This window comes from Balaenoptera acutorostrata, chromosome 20, assembly GCF_949987535.1.
Source record: "Balaenoptera acutorostrata chromosome 20, mBalAcu1.1, whole genome shotgun sequence".
NCBI classification, from domain to species: Eukaryota; Metazoa; Chordata; class Mammalia; order Artiodactyla; family Balaenopteridae; genus Balaenoptera; species Balaenoptera acutorostrata.
In genome coordinates, this window is record NC_080083.1 from 62,278,441 (window position 1) to 62,292,949 (window position 14,509).

Below are 14,509 nucleotides of genomic sequence, written 5' to 3' on the forward strand. Positions count from 1 at the left end.
TTGCAATAGACTTATAATTACAGGGTTGGAAGCAACAGTAGAGATGATCTCTCATAACCCGCTCACCGTATAGAGGAGAACATTCTGAGGCCCCGTGTTCCGGACAGAGGGGCAAGGACCAGCACCGCACTCTGTAAAATCCCCCTGGTCCCTGACTCCTACCTCACTGTGCTTCTCTGATTCACAAGAAATTCCCAAACTGAGTGCGACCTTGTCAAAACCATCAAGGATTCTAGAAGAAAGGGTGAGACCCTTATTACCTTATTACCAAGACATGATTCTTTCTAACAGTCATGCTGTAAACTAGCATTTCTATATAAAATTCTTTTTTTTTTTCTTTTTGGCCGCACCTTAGTTCCCCGGCCAGGGATTGAACCTGGGCCCTCGGCAGTGAGAGTGCTGAGTCCTAACCGCTGGGCCGCCAGGGAATTCCCCAACAAAGGAGCAGTCTGGTTTTGTTTTTGCTTTTTTGCCACACCGTGTGGCATGAGGGATCTTAGTACCTGGACCAGGGATTGAACTCAGGCCCCCTGCGGCGGGAGCTCGGAGTCTTAAACACTGGACCACCAGGGAAGTCCCTCTATATAAAATTCTTGATAGAAATTAATTGGGAAGAAAAGGAAAGGAAAAAAAATCAGTTAATGGTAGAATCTAGGTGGACAGTCTAGGGAGCTCACTGTAGAACTCGTTCCATTTTGCTGTATGTTTGAAATGTTTCATAATAAAATGTTAGGAAAAAATGTCCAAAAAATGTTTAACAGAAATGTGTCCCTTTACATCTTGACAATGTAATTTTTAATAAGAAAATCTTAAGAACATGCTCAACCGGTGCTTCTCACATTTAGATGTACATACAAATCAGCTGGAGATTTTATTAAAATGTAGATTCAGTAGGTGAGGCTGGGACCTGGGGTCTGTATTTCTAACATAGCCTTTAGATTACATTTTGAGTAGCAAGATGCTTAGGAAAAAATATCCAGATTCTGGTCCGAGAAGAAAACTAACGTAACTGGAGGTGATTAACCTAACTGATACTTAACCTAACTAGAGACCTAGCTAGAGATGATTCAGCTTCAGCGGAAAAACACAAAACAATAAGTCAGGTTGAGTTTTGAAAGACAGAAATGGAAGGTTATGCTTTCAACTGCAGGTTGCAAATGGAAACACAGAATAAAACCATATTACCCCTAGTTCACCTAAAAGCCCTAAATTGACTAGGTTAGTAAGGAGACATAGACTTGAAATTCTGGATCAGATTTTAAAAACCTCCATGGAACACCCAACCCATTAAAGGAGAACCAAGTTATAATATATAAAGATGTGGGACTTCCCTGGTGGTGCAGTGGTTAAGACTCCGCACTCCCAATGCAGGGGGCCCGGGTTCAATCCCCAGTCAGGGATCTAGATCCCACACGCCACAACTAAGGAGCCCGCCAGCCACAACTAAGGAGCCCGCCTGCCACAACTAAGACCCAGCACAACCAAATAAATAAATAAATAAATAAATAAATAAATAAATAAATGAACAGTCACATTCTTCAAAAAATAACAGTAATACTAATATATAAAGGTGCTAGTAGGGCTAGTTATGACAGATGCCATTTCCAGTTGTGTATCCCTGCCCTTGAGGAAGGAATGCACAGCCGACCAAGCCAGCCAGCCAACCCAGTGGCCAACCCAGATGGATGGGAGTGGTTGGAGGTATGTAAGTTCTGGAAGATCCAGATAAAGTCAAAAGGATAGGCAGCTATGCACTTAATCAAAATAAAAGGAATTCCGAGTCAACAGTCATGTCATCTGGAGGGCAATGAATCAATTGTTCAGCAACGCAAATTCTTCTGTTTTCCAAAAGGAAAGTTATTACTTCAAACTCAATTAGATTCAACTGGTATTTGTTGATCTTGAGGCCCCAAAGACTTCTCCCTTTCTAGAAGAAAGAGGCTTTGCACAAGCAGGGTGCCTAACAAACACTTGTTGACCTGCCTTATTCTACTGGCTTCTGACCATGAGCAACAGTGGCAGGGAGCTTTTCTTCCTAAAGCTACTTAGCTTGGAACACCAGAGCGGCCTCATTCTTCACCCACAATGCATTGCAGAATGACCCAACACAAAACGCCCCAGGGGGCAGAAAAAACCACTTAAGAAGGAAGTTAAAATTAAGGTGGGAACATAAGTAAACAGATTGTTTTTCTTAAGAATTCTGTGGATAAAACATTCCTCTGAGGTTTTCAAACAGAATCATTAATACTTAAAATTTTTATGGCATGGAAATAAGCTAATTTAGCCAGTACACCATTGCCCTAGCCTTCACGCCCACACCTCCAGGGAGACACTTAATCCTTTCCCCACTTATTGTTTTTAACTACAGGGAAAAAGCAAGTCAGACATTCAAAGAATGGACTTCAAGCCACAGACCTTGATTAAGATCCAAGCTGACATTATGGAAAACAGTATGGAGGTTCCTCACATTAAAAACAGACCAACCATATGATCCAGCAATCCCACTTCTGGGTCTATGTCCAAAGGAAATGAAATTAATATCTTGAAGAGCTACTGGCACCCCCATGTTATTGCAGCAGTATTCACAATAGCCCAAGTATCCAGTAATGGGTGAATAGGTAAAGAAAATGTGCTGTGTGCATTGTACACACATAATGGAATTACTGGGCCTTAAAAAAGAAGGAGATTCTTCTCCATTCATAACAACCTGGATGAACCTGGCGGATACTATGTGAAGTGAAATAAGCCAGGCACAGAAAGACAAACACCACATGATCTCACTTATATGTGGAATCTAAAAAAGTAGAGCTCACAAAAGCAGAGAGGAGAATGATGGTTGCCAGGGGCTGGGGGGTGGGGGAGGTGGAAGGGAGTTTGTCAAAGTACAAACAAACAGTTACATAGAATCAATCACTTCTGGGACTTCCCTGGCCGTCCAGTGGCTAAGACTACGCTTCCAACACAAGGGGCCCAGGTTCGATCCCTGGTCAGGGAACTAGATGCCTGCCACAGCTAGGAGTTCGCATGCCACAACTAAAGATACCGCATGCCGCAACAAATACCTCACACGGGGCAACGAGGATGCCACGTGCTGCAACTAAGACCCGACACAGCCAAATAAATAAATAAATATTAAAAAAAAAAAAGAATCAATCACTTCTGGGGATCTAATGTATAGCATGGTGACTGGATCTAATGTATAGCATGGTGACTAGAGTTCGTAAAACTGTATTACATAGTTGAAATTTTGCAAAGAAAGTAGATCTTCAATGTTTCCACCACCAAAAAAATTTATAAGGTAACTATGTGAGGTGACGGATGTGTTAAATTAGATTGATTGTGGTCATCATTTTATAATGTAAATGTATATCAAAACATCACGTTGTATGTAATTTTTATTTGTCAATCCTTCTTTAATAAAGCTGGGTCGTTGTGCTTTTTTTTTTTTTAAAAGATCCAAGATCTTTTTTAAAGATCTTTTTTTAAGGACTATGGGCTCAGTGTCTTATCTGAGGTTACTTTCCCAAACTTTCTTTACACATCACACTCCCCATCTCAGAAGGGAGAGTGGGGACTTCCCTGGGGGTCCAGTGGTTAAGAATCTGCCTTCCAATGCAGGGGACACGGGTTCGATCCCTGGTCGGGGAACTAAGATCCCACATGCCGTGGGGCAACTAGGCCCACGTGCCACAACTAGAGAGCCCGCGCGCTGCAACTAAGACCCGACGCAGCCAAATAAATAAAAGAAGGGAGAGTGGACACAGGCAAGGAGCACTCCTGGGGGCTTAGGAAGAAGGGGGAGCGTTTGACAAATAAAGCCTTCACCCCTCTTTCCACTGGGCTGGAAGGTACTCCACACACACCGCCAAGGCAGGTCCATCTGAGCTGACTGGGATGGATTCTGCTGGGCGCGAGCACCAACCTTGCCCGTGTCCTCAGGAGCTCTGGTTGCCAATCAGCTTTGCGATGGTCTGCGCTCTTTTCCACAACCCCGCCGTAGAGCAAGGCCGCTGGGCCTCCCTTTGGGTTCCGGGCTTGCTGATGGGGAAGGGTACTCGTCACGGAAACGACTCACAGGCGGGCTGTGGGCCAGAAGGGCTGAGCCTTGGAAAGCAGGAGCTGCCCCGAAGATGTGCTCTGCAGGCTGCACACCCGGGCCGGCTGCCCATCACCTGACCCTGGCTCCCCGTGGGCCCCCTGTGGCCAAGCAGCCCGCAAGAGCGCCTTGCAAACAGCTGAAGCAACAAGACAGTCGGGCAGACCTTTCTGGCAGAGGGCTCTGTTGGTTTTCCAAAGACAAAGCTTCGGATGAGCTGAGGCCAAGAAAGACAGAGGCGCAGAGGGAGTGTGAGCTCCGGCTGCAGAGCTCTGTGGTTTCACCCGCCCAGTCGGACCACGGTCACTGGGGGCGCTGGCTGCAGCCAGGAGTCACGCGGGGGTCCCAGGGCACCAGCTGCCCACGTCTGTCGGAAATGATCCCCCCCTCCAACCCCGTGCCTTCAGTCATCCACCCAGCGAACGGGGACCGAGGCACAGGTCTCCATCTGGGCGCTGTGCGTTCAGCGGTGAATAACACACAGAACCCACTGCCCTCCTGCCACTTACCTGCTGGGGGGAGGAGGGGAAGACATGGACCCAGGAAACGCATCAGGGAGCAAACCACCACAGGAGGGGGATTGGGGAGAGCGAGCCGGTGAGCAGGTGCGAGTTAAAGAAGAAGGGCAGGGACTGCCTCACTGAGAAGGTGGTCTTTCTAGGTGGATCCAGGAGAGAAGGGGAGGAAGCTTTGCACCGCTGGGAGGTTCAGTCGGGAAGGGAAGGGACGCCGCGGGCAGAGAGCCCAGCAGGGCGCAGGGCTGGGGCACGTGAGGGCAGCCGAGAAGCCGCAGGAGCAGCCTCGGAGTGAGGAAGGGCGCGGATTAGCTGGAATCGGGAGGAAGACAGCCTCCCCGGAGCCAGAGGATTTGAGCAAGGGCAGCAAGCTCCGACTCAGCGTAACAGGATCCCTCTGGCTGCTCTACTGGGAGATTAGGAGTCCACTGCCGCAGTCCAGGTGAGCCCAGGTGAGCCCAGGTGAGTCCAGGTGAGGCAAGCCAAGTGCCCAGGGCGCAGAACTTAAGGAGGTGGTGCTCCAGCTCAGGTGCCCTGACCGTGTAAGCGCAGCCCTGACGGTGAGCACCTCCTTCAATTTTGCCTCGCCCTCATCCAAGCCCAAGGGCAGAGGAGAATCCAGTTACCTTGGTGGCCAACATCAGATGGTCATTTAACGTCTATGTGTACTAAACATCCTCAAGGCCCCTTCCCTTTGCCTCTAGACCCCAACATGTCAGTTTGGGGCTGGCCCAACTCGGAAAGATTTCTTAGAGCATATGTGCGGGGCCTCAGTCTTAGCTCAACAGAGGATGGTAAGGAAATCTTTTTTCTGTCATCTTTATTTCTTTTCATTTTATTGAGATATCTTTGACGTACAGCACTGTGTAAGTCTAACGCATGCAGCATAATGACTTGACATACATGTATTGTGAAATGATGACCACAGTAAATTTAGTTACCATCCATCATCTCATATAGATACAAGAAAATGAGAGACAGAGAGAGAGAGAGAGACAGAGAAGAAAAACAAATGCTTTTTTCCTGTAGTGAGAACTTTGAGAATCTACTCTCCTAACAACTTGCAAATATTCCACACGGCAGGTTCACTATAGTCATCTTGTTGTACGTTACATCCCCCGACTCATTTATCTTCTAACTGGAGCAAAAGAAATCTTAGAATACCTCCATCCAAACTGGGAGAGCAATTCCACTTAGATAATTAAAAAAAAAATTTTAAGCTTGAATACCTATAGCCACACCCTGTTGGGAATATCAACCTCTGTGACCCCAGGGATGCCAGGAAACTCATCCACAGGGACAGATGACATCCTGCCTGGCTTTAGGCTGGAACCACTTATTGGGACTGTCCCAGAAGGAAGCCATGTGGCAGGAGCCAACTTGGGAGAGCAGAGGTGACATCACACCACGCATCTAAAACTCAGTAGCCCTGCAGAAATTATATCTGGGTCCTTGAACACAGGTCAGAAAAACAGAGAGAGTAGATGGGCCTCTGAATAACATCCTTCCTATAAAACTCCATCCTCCACTTGAGAAGAAAAATCATGAGGGTTGGGATCCAATGAAAAGGGCTTACAGTCAATTACCTGAAATCCACTCCCTTAAAGCCTGTTTGCCAAATATTTAAGGACTTTTTACAAAGCAGTGTTTATTATTACTTATTAAACTTTTTGTTATGAAAGTTGTCAAAATACGGAAGTTGAGAAACTCACACATACCTACCCAACATCTAGATTCAACAGTTATCAACACAGAGCCAGTCTAGTTTTACCCGTCTCCCCTCCTACTTGTCTTTCCCTTATCCTCCCCTTATACTGGATTATTTGGAAACAAATCTCAGATATCATACAACTTCATCAACAAACATTTCTATGTGGCTCTCTAAATTATAAGAATTATTTTAAAATATAATCACAGGGACTTCCCTGGCAGTCCAGTGGGTAAGACTTCGCCTTCCAATGCAGGGGGTGCAGGTTCGATCCCTGGTCGGGAAGCTAAGATCCCATATGCCTCGCGACCAAAAAACCAAGACATAAAAAAGCAGAAGCAATATTGTAACAAATTCAATAAAGGCTTTAAAAAACATTCAAAAATTAAAAAATAAAATAGAGTATAATTGCAATTCTAGTAAAGCCCCCATTTTTAAAATAAACAATCATTTGTTAGTATCATCAAAAATCCGATTGGGGCTTCTCTGGTGGCGCAGTGGTTAAGAATCCACCTGCCAATGCAGGGGACACGGGTTCAAGCCCTGATACGGGAAGATCCCACATGCCGCAGAGCAACTAAGCCCGTGCACCACAGCTACTGAGCCCGTGAGCCACAACTACTGAAGCCCGCGTGCCTAGAGCTGGTGCTCTGTTAACAAGAGAAGCCACCGCAGTGAGAAGCCCGCGCACCACAACGAAGAGTAGCCCCTGCTCACTGCAACTAGAGAAAGCCCGCGCACAGCAACGAAGACCCAACACAGCCATAAATAAATAAATAAATAAATTTGTAAAAAAAGAAAAAGAAGACTGATTGGGGTTCATGTGTCAAAGCTTCATTTTTTCCTGTGTCATTTTTGCATGAGAAGAGGGAAAACTTTCTCTTAAATGCTGCCTACTGTCTTTTCTATTTTTGCAGATGTATCCTTTCCACAGATCTGTTGCACCTCTACAATGAAATATGTTAGATTCCATTATGGATTGGATGCGGGTGTCCTTTCAAAATTCCTATGTTGGAGGCTTACCCCTCAATAGGATAGTATTTGGAGATGGGCCTTTGGGAGACAATGAGGGTTAGAGGAGGTCACTGAGGGGGGAGCCCTCATGATGGGATTAGTGCCCTTATTTAAAGAGACAGGGGAGAGCTTTTTCTCTCTCTCTCTCCCACACTGTGGGAGGCACAGCAAGTAGGCAGCTGTGAGAAAGCCGGGAAGAGAGTCCTCCCCAAGAACCAAATCAGCCGGCATCTTGGTCTTAGACTTCCCAGCCTCCAGAACTGTGAGAAACAAAGTTCTGTGTGTAAGCCCCCAGTCTGTGGTATTTTGGTACGGCAGCCCAAGCCTGCTAAGAGAGATTTGAGCTAAGTTTGGGTTTTTTTTTAATAAATTTATTTGTTTGTTTGTTTATGTTTGCTGCGTTGGGTCTTCATTGCTGCATGCGGGCTTTCTCTAGTTGCGGCGAGCGGGGGCTACTCTTCTTGGCGGTGTGCGGGCTTCTCATTGTGGTGGCTTCTCTTGTTGTGGAGCACGGGCTCTAGGCACGTGGGCTTCAGTAGTTGTGGCACGCGGGCTCAGCAGTTGTGGCGCACGGGCTTAGTTGCTCCGCTGCATGTGGGATCTTCCCGGACCAGGGCTCGAACCTGTGTCCCTTGCACTGGCGGGTGGATTCTTAACCACCGCGCCACCAGGGAAGTCCCCGAGCTAAGTTTTATCTGAGAACCTCTGAGGCTGAAGCAGGGGCAGAAGTAAGGACAAGACCAAAACTTGGGGGAAAAAAATGCTTAATTCAGGGAATTCCCTGGCAGTCCAGCGGTCCAGTGGTTAGGACTCTGTGCTCTCACTGCCATGGGCCGGGGTTCGATCCCTAGTCGGGGAACTAAGATCCCGCAAGCCATGTGGTCTGGCCAAAAAAAAAAAAAAAAAGCTCAATTAAGTGAAGTAGTTACTTGGCAAATCTACCTTTTGGAGAATTGGCTTTGGGGATGTGATGGCCTGTCTGCAGAAGAATATGTGTCCAGGATCCAGAAGAGTCATTTCCTAGCTCTGTGGCTTTGGATAGGTTATGGAATTTCTCTGGGCCTCTGTTTCCCCACTTACCTGAAAAACAGAGCCATAGAAGAGTTCCTCCACCCCAAACCCAACATGAGGATGAAATAACCCAACACGAGTGCCTGCTCCCAATAAGCGCTCAGAGATGTGGACTATTATTCTCCCCTCTCTCAAATGGCTTGAGGATAAAGAGATAACAAACATGAGAATACTCTGAAAAAGTACCATGCAAAGCCAAAGTGTTACGACAATTAATATTAAGCAAAACTATTCCGAGTATAGACGGTGAAACCAGACTCCCTGCAGCTATTGGCTGACTCTTTGTCTAACTGTCTGTCAGCATTCTTGGCTGTTGGATTCTGAACCCAGAAAAGGTAAAAGATACAAACACTATGGTTACAACAAGGCCAAAGGGAAAGTGAAGAGTCATCCTGATTTGCATTTCCAAAGCTCCAAACTATAGTTCCTGGTCACACAATCCCACGGTTGTCGGTGCTGTTTTGGGAAAACCTGAGCTGGGTCCTTCTGTCCCGGGCAGACTCTGGTGACACCTAGCATGGTCCTTGGAGTACACTGCCTACCAGCAAATCTGGTTTTGGACAACGTAACAGTACGAGGTCAAGATGTCAGAGGGGCTGTGAGGGAAATTGTCCTTTGCTGATGATGCCAATTGAAAGTGGGAATTACGTAATACCATTTGCAGCCACATGGATGGACCTAGAGATTGTCTTACCGTGTGAAGTAAGCCAGACAGAGAAAGACAAATACCACATGATATCGCTTATATGTGGAATCTAAAAAAAAAAAAGGGTACAAATGAACTTACCTATAACACAGAAATAGAGTCACACATGTAGAAAACAAACTTATGGTTACCAGGGTAACAGGGGAAGGGATAAATTGGGAGATTGGGATTGACATATACACACTACTATATATAAAACAGATAACTAATAAGGACCTACTGTACAGCACAGGGAACTCTACTCAATACTCTGTAATGGCCTATATGGGAAAAGAATCTGAAAAAGAACACATATATGTATATGTATAACAGATTCACTTTGCTGTACATCTGAAACTAACACAACATTGTAAATCAACTATACTCCCATAAAATTTTTTAAAAAAAGAAAGCGGGAATTACATTTTAATATCAGAAACATCCAAAAGGATTATCTGTCCATGACACTGAGCTAACTGCTCCAACAAGAAAACACCACAACTCTAAGATGTGAATTCCATGAGGGCAGGGATGCCTATCTGTTTCACACACTGCATAATCCGGTTACCCAACCCAGGAAGTGTTCAACCCATATTTGCCAAATGAGTGCATCTGACCTGAACCACTACGGCCGAGCCTCCATTCCACCCTGAAAACCCAGCTCCATCTCATCACTTCCCTAAATTCAGATGACCTTTCTCAGTTCCCCTGCCTCTGAGACTCTCACTTGCAAAAGCGCCCTTGCTGAGGTGCTGCTTTAGGCGATAATCACATATGTGTCCTCTCTCCTAAACTAGAGAGTAAACACTTTGAGAGTATGGACCACATCCTCCGAGGTGTGGCTTTGTGGCCTGGGAAACTACTGCACTCGCCAGTGCGCATGAGTGGGCTGTACGAGCAGAGGCTGTCCGGACAGAGGAGCGAAGGACGTGGGATGGAAGGACGGATGGGTGTTCCCTGTACCCAGCCCCGCCCCGGATCCCTACTAAGCATCTGAGCTCAACACAGAGGCCAGAGCCCTCCGCCGACCACGGCAGGGCGGGGTCCCTCCTTGCCTCAACCCCCTAACACAGTCCTGGAGCACCCGTCTGGCTTCTTTGCCCCATCCCGCTAGCCGCCTGGAAATGCACGGACGCACTGCTCCGACAGGGTTAAAATAGAAGCTTAACAGTGTGTCCTGTTCCCGGGAGCAGCCAGACAGGCTGTGCATGTTTAGACAAGATGGGGAAAGCCAGCATCTCCCTTTAGGCGAGAAACATAGCAGGAGAGCAGGTTTTCATTCCTTGGACTTTGAGGAACATGATGGGTGGGACTTCAACAATTATCCAAAGGAAGCCTGATTTGGTGGGGACAAAACCCAGTGGTCCCACACCCAGCACTTTCCAAAACTTCATGACTCACAACCGTGCCATCAGAGTCTAACATGACATGTATTTGTTCCTGAAAGCAATGCGATTAAAATTACTTGGTTCCGAGAATTTTAATTTTTGTTTTGTTCTGTTTTTAGGACTTTTGCAACAGGCTTGAGATCATTTATAGAGGCCTCCTCAAGGCCATTGTTCTCTCACTTTTCTTCTTTATAAGCAGCGAGAAGATGACAAAACTACAGGAGCAGTAAACAATGAGGACAAAAAAGGACAAATACCAGTGCTGACATCCAAGTAAAAGTGACTCCAGAGTGAATGCAATGCACACAGTGAGACATCAACACTGCCCAGAATGGTAACCAGACGTGAGAGAATTCAGATCACCAGAGGCCCCTGCTACCCTGGGTGGGGATGTGACCTCCCTGTCCCCAAATCCAGCATGTTCTCCCCCCCACTACCACCTTCCTCTCATTCTCTTCACCCTTCACCCCTCCGCCTTGCCAGTGCTTGCAAGATCTTTCCTACCCGTTCTAGGCCCACTGAGCTCCATCTTCCTCAACGCCCCCAGCCCCTTACACAGGTTAATTCAGTTAACCTAGCAACACAGCACTAAGCTCCCCACACAACTACCCTCTGAGGGAGGTATTATTATTATTACCATCCCCCTTTCACGGATGAGCAGACTGAGGTAGAGAGAGGTTAATTCGCCCAAAGGTGACACAGCTACCAGGGCAGACCTGGGGTTCCAGTCGGGCCTTGGAGTCCATGTTCACGTGCACCTTACCATTTACAGCATCTTCCACCAGACCTCTCAATGACACAGCCCCCTCCCTTGCCTTTCACAGCCCGCTACGGTGACTCCTGGGTTTGTTTTCTCTCTCCAGGGAGAACTTATCCGGGAGGGCAGGAAACCACATCTTTCTTGTCCTCGTACTAATATCGATCCTCCTCATTGGCCTGCAGATGTTTCTGCTTGGGTATCCTCTAAAAGAATCTGGAAAAACAAAAAACCCCTTCTGTATTCACTCAAGCTGCCATAGCAAAATACCATAGACTGGGTGGCTTAAAAAACAGGAATGTATTTTCTCCTGGTTCTGGTGGCCAGAAGTCTGAGATCAGGGTGCCGGCATGGTCAGGTGCTAGTGAGGGCTCCCTTCCTGGCTTGGAGATGGCTGTCTTCTCGCTGCACCTTCACACGGCCTTTCCTCAGTGTGTGCTCACAGAGAGAGACACAGAGAGACAGACATATTTCTCTCTCTTCCTCTTCTTATAAGGGCAAGAATTCCATCATATGGGCCCCACCCTCATGACCTAATCTAACCCTAATTCCTTGCAAAGGCCCCACCTCCAGATACTGTCACATTGCAAGAGGGAGGGGGGAGGGGAGGGGGCGGGGCTTCAACATCTGAATGGTGAGGGGCACAAACATTCAGCCGGTAAAACCCTCACAGTGTTAAGTTACCTTCATTGTTTCATCCCAATTCTAAATAGCTGCAAAAGTTATCACTTCAATTGTATCCATAAATGTTGACTTTTATAACAAAACTATTAAACCACGCTTTTCAATGTATCCATTGTCCTATAAACACCAGCGCAATCGCAGGATCTTAGTTCCCCGACCAAGGCATTAGTTCCCCAATCCAAGGGATTGAATCCAGGCCCCAGCAGTGAAAGCGCCGAGTCCTAACCACCGGACCGTCAGGGAATTCTCACCATCATTCATTCAAAAATTACTTGAGAAGAGTTCTCATTAGGTTGGAAATTTTCTATCATTTCTCTCTTTTTTTCAAAACTGTATTTCCATTCTATCTCAATATACTAGAACTTTATGTTCAGAAGTACTGAATTACCTTATCCTACTTTTCTGGAACACAGACTTTGTGTAGAAATTGAAATTTAATTGCTTATGCTTTGCTCCAAGTGTAAAAAAAAAAAAATCCCTTCTGGATCGAGCCACTATCATTACTACTGTAAGTAATCGTTTATAATCAAACAACATATATTATAAATTTTGACAAATTATTATTAAGCACAAGGTAACTTTCTTGGAAATGCATCTTTAACAAGATGCACTTGGGAGATGGGACATATTGACTTGAAGAAAGGAGCTTTCCCTGACATAATATTTTGATCTTCCCCCCAGAGGTGTTTACAGCTAGAGCAGGGCACCCTAGTGAGATCTTGGCTCTGGCTAAGCAAGAGAAGGCCCACCAGGCAGGAATAAAGCAACAGCGGGCCTGCCCCATGGTGGGTTCTCAGACAAATCAGCTTCAAGAAAGAGCTGATGTTCTGAAAAGTGATTCCCCCAAAACTGTGCCTCAGAACAGATTTTCCCCTTGGGAAATCTTCAAATTCTCCCCAAAACATGCATTTCTGTTTGAAGGGCCCTGCCTTCCCTCAAACCATCAAATGTCAGGGTTGGGGGAAATCCTATAAACCTCAAGATAAACCCAGCACCTCCGCCTCGAAAGTCAGGATTCCTAGAGGGAAAAGTCTGTGAAGTTCTGTGCTGTCCGGAGAAGCAGATATTAAAGTTTTAAAGCAGGAGTTTGAGTTCATCGAATACTCATGGTAAGACAGGCACGCGGTGCAGACAGGGAAGGAGGAGAGTGGGCAGGTGGGCAGGCCGTCCAGGCCTCCCTACAAGCCCCTCCAGGGCTCCCGCTCTTCCTTGGCTGCTCTGAAGACCCAGCCCTTAAAAGCAGGCTTATACTTCCCTGAGCTCCAGACAAGATGCCTTTCAGCCTACTTACCCCAAGTTGAAGTTCTCACGGGCTGGTAAATGCAGGGAGCTTATTTGCAAGCCAGGGTCATATCTGCCTAGCAACCCAACATGAGGACTAGAAGGACTCAGAACGTCCACAGAGACCAGGCAGGCCAAGTTTGCACAAAGGAATCTGTTCTCATGCAAATGAGCCAAAACAGGAGGGCTAGAAAAGAGACAGCAGTGGGGACAGTTCTCGGGAGCCAACGCATTTCCAGAGATGTTGTGGGACTTTCTAAAGGCATCATTATAGCCTTGCCCCCTGTAAACGAAGGGCCCTAGGGGCTCTGCCGCCACTTGGGTTGCGACAGACACAACAGAAGAGGCTAAGAGGGGAGCTGAACCCTGAACTTAATTTCCTGATTCTTCTGGTTCTGTACTCTAGATTGTAAAGGTCCTTTTGTTCGTATTTAGAACTAAACAGAGTTAGTTTTGTTTTTCTTTTTTTGGGGGGTGGGGGGGAGGTAATTGATTAGCATGGTAATGCCGTGCTTTCCCTCCTTTGCTTTCCCTTGAAGAGAGAGAAAAACAGGGGTTTTCACACTTGGTCTCACTAGGATTCAGGGAACAAGGTGAAGCCAGCCTCTAACCACGGTGGACAAATGTCACTGCTTTGTGGCTGGCGAGACTGGACAGAGGCTGGGTTTCCACACAGCTTGCTGTGATCCAAACGCAGGTGGCAAATGTCATACTTGGAAGAGCTCTCAGTTGCAAAAAGAGCCAGTGTGTCTGAACCTTGGGGAAAATCCCTTCCGTGCTCTGTGCCTCAACTTTTCTCATCTGTAAAATGGAGATGAGTGTCAACTGTAGAAGGTTGCTGATGGGCTTAAAATTAGACCACATGAACGGCACCTAATACAGGGAACAAAGCAAAAATGCAAAAAAAAAAAATACTAATAGGTACAATTAATATGAATAAAATAGCATCACATTATTATTGTTATTATCACTACAGCCATGCTCCTCCAACAGCTACTCATCTCACCTGGTCAAACACTCAGATGCGACTTTCCCAAACGTTCATTCACCCCTAGGGCTTTCTGCATTATCTGTCTAATTTTTAAAACCAAGAAGCTGAAGCACCAAGATCTTTGGTGACTTGCTTGGAGTCACTCAGCTATAATTAATGGACTGCACACCTAGGTTCCTAAGCAGATCTCAATACAGTAATGTGCTGTGTCATGTTAAATATGACATTTCCACACTCAGAGCAGGGACAGGTCCCAAGGCACTGTAAGATCCTAAACATGGAAGATTATATTTACAGGCATTCCTATTTTAGCATTAAG

The 14,509-nt window shown here is 46.3% G+C and overlaps 1 protein-coding gene across 10 annotated transcripts in view; it reads right to left on the bottom strand.

Moving 5' to 3' along the window:
• Positions 1-14,509, bottom strand: part of ARSG (arylsulfatase G) — a 118,082-nt gene that overhangs the window by 72,934 nt on the left and 30,639 nt on the right. Inside the window, exons 1-2 of one of the 10 annotated variants that reach the window (XM_007185568.3) lie at positions 9,099-9,143; positions 8,276-8,413 (exon numbers count right to left, since the gene is read on the bottom strand). The exons of 5 other annotated variants lie outside the window; for them this stretch is intronic. The gene's annotated coding sequence lies outside the window, so the exon portion shown is untranslated. Of the gene's footprint in view, positions 1-162; positions 184-3,922; positions 4,206-4,605; positions 4,786-8,275; positions 8,414-9,098; positions 9,153-14,509 lie in introns of those variants that run through there. 4 more of the 10 variants (XM_057536958.1, XM_007185564.3, XM_007185567.3 and 1 more) reach the window with 4 other exon arrangements.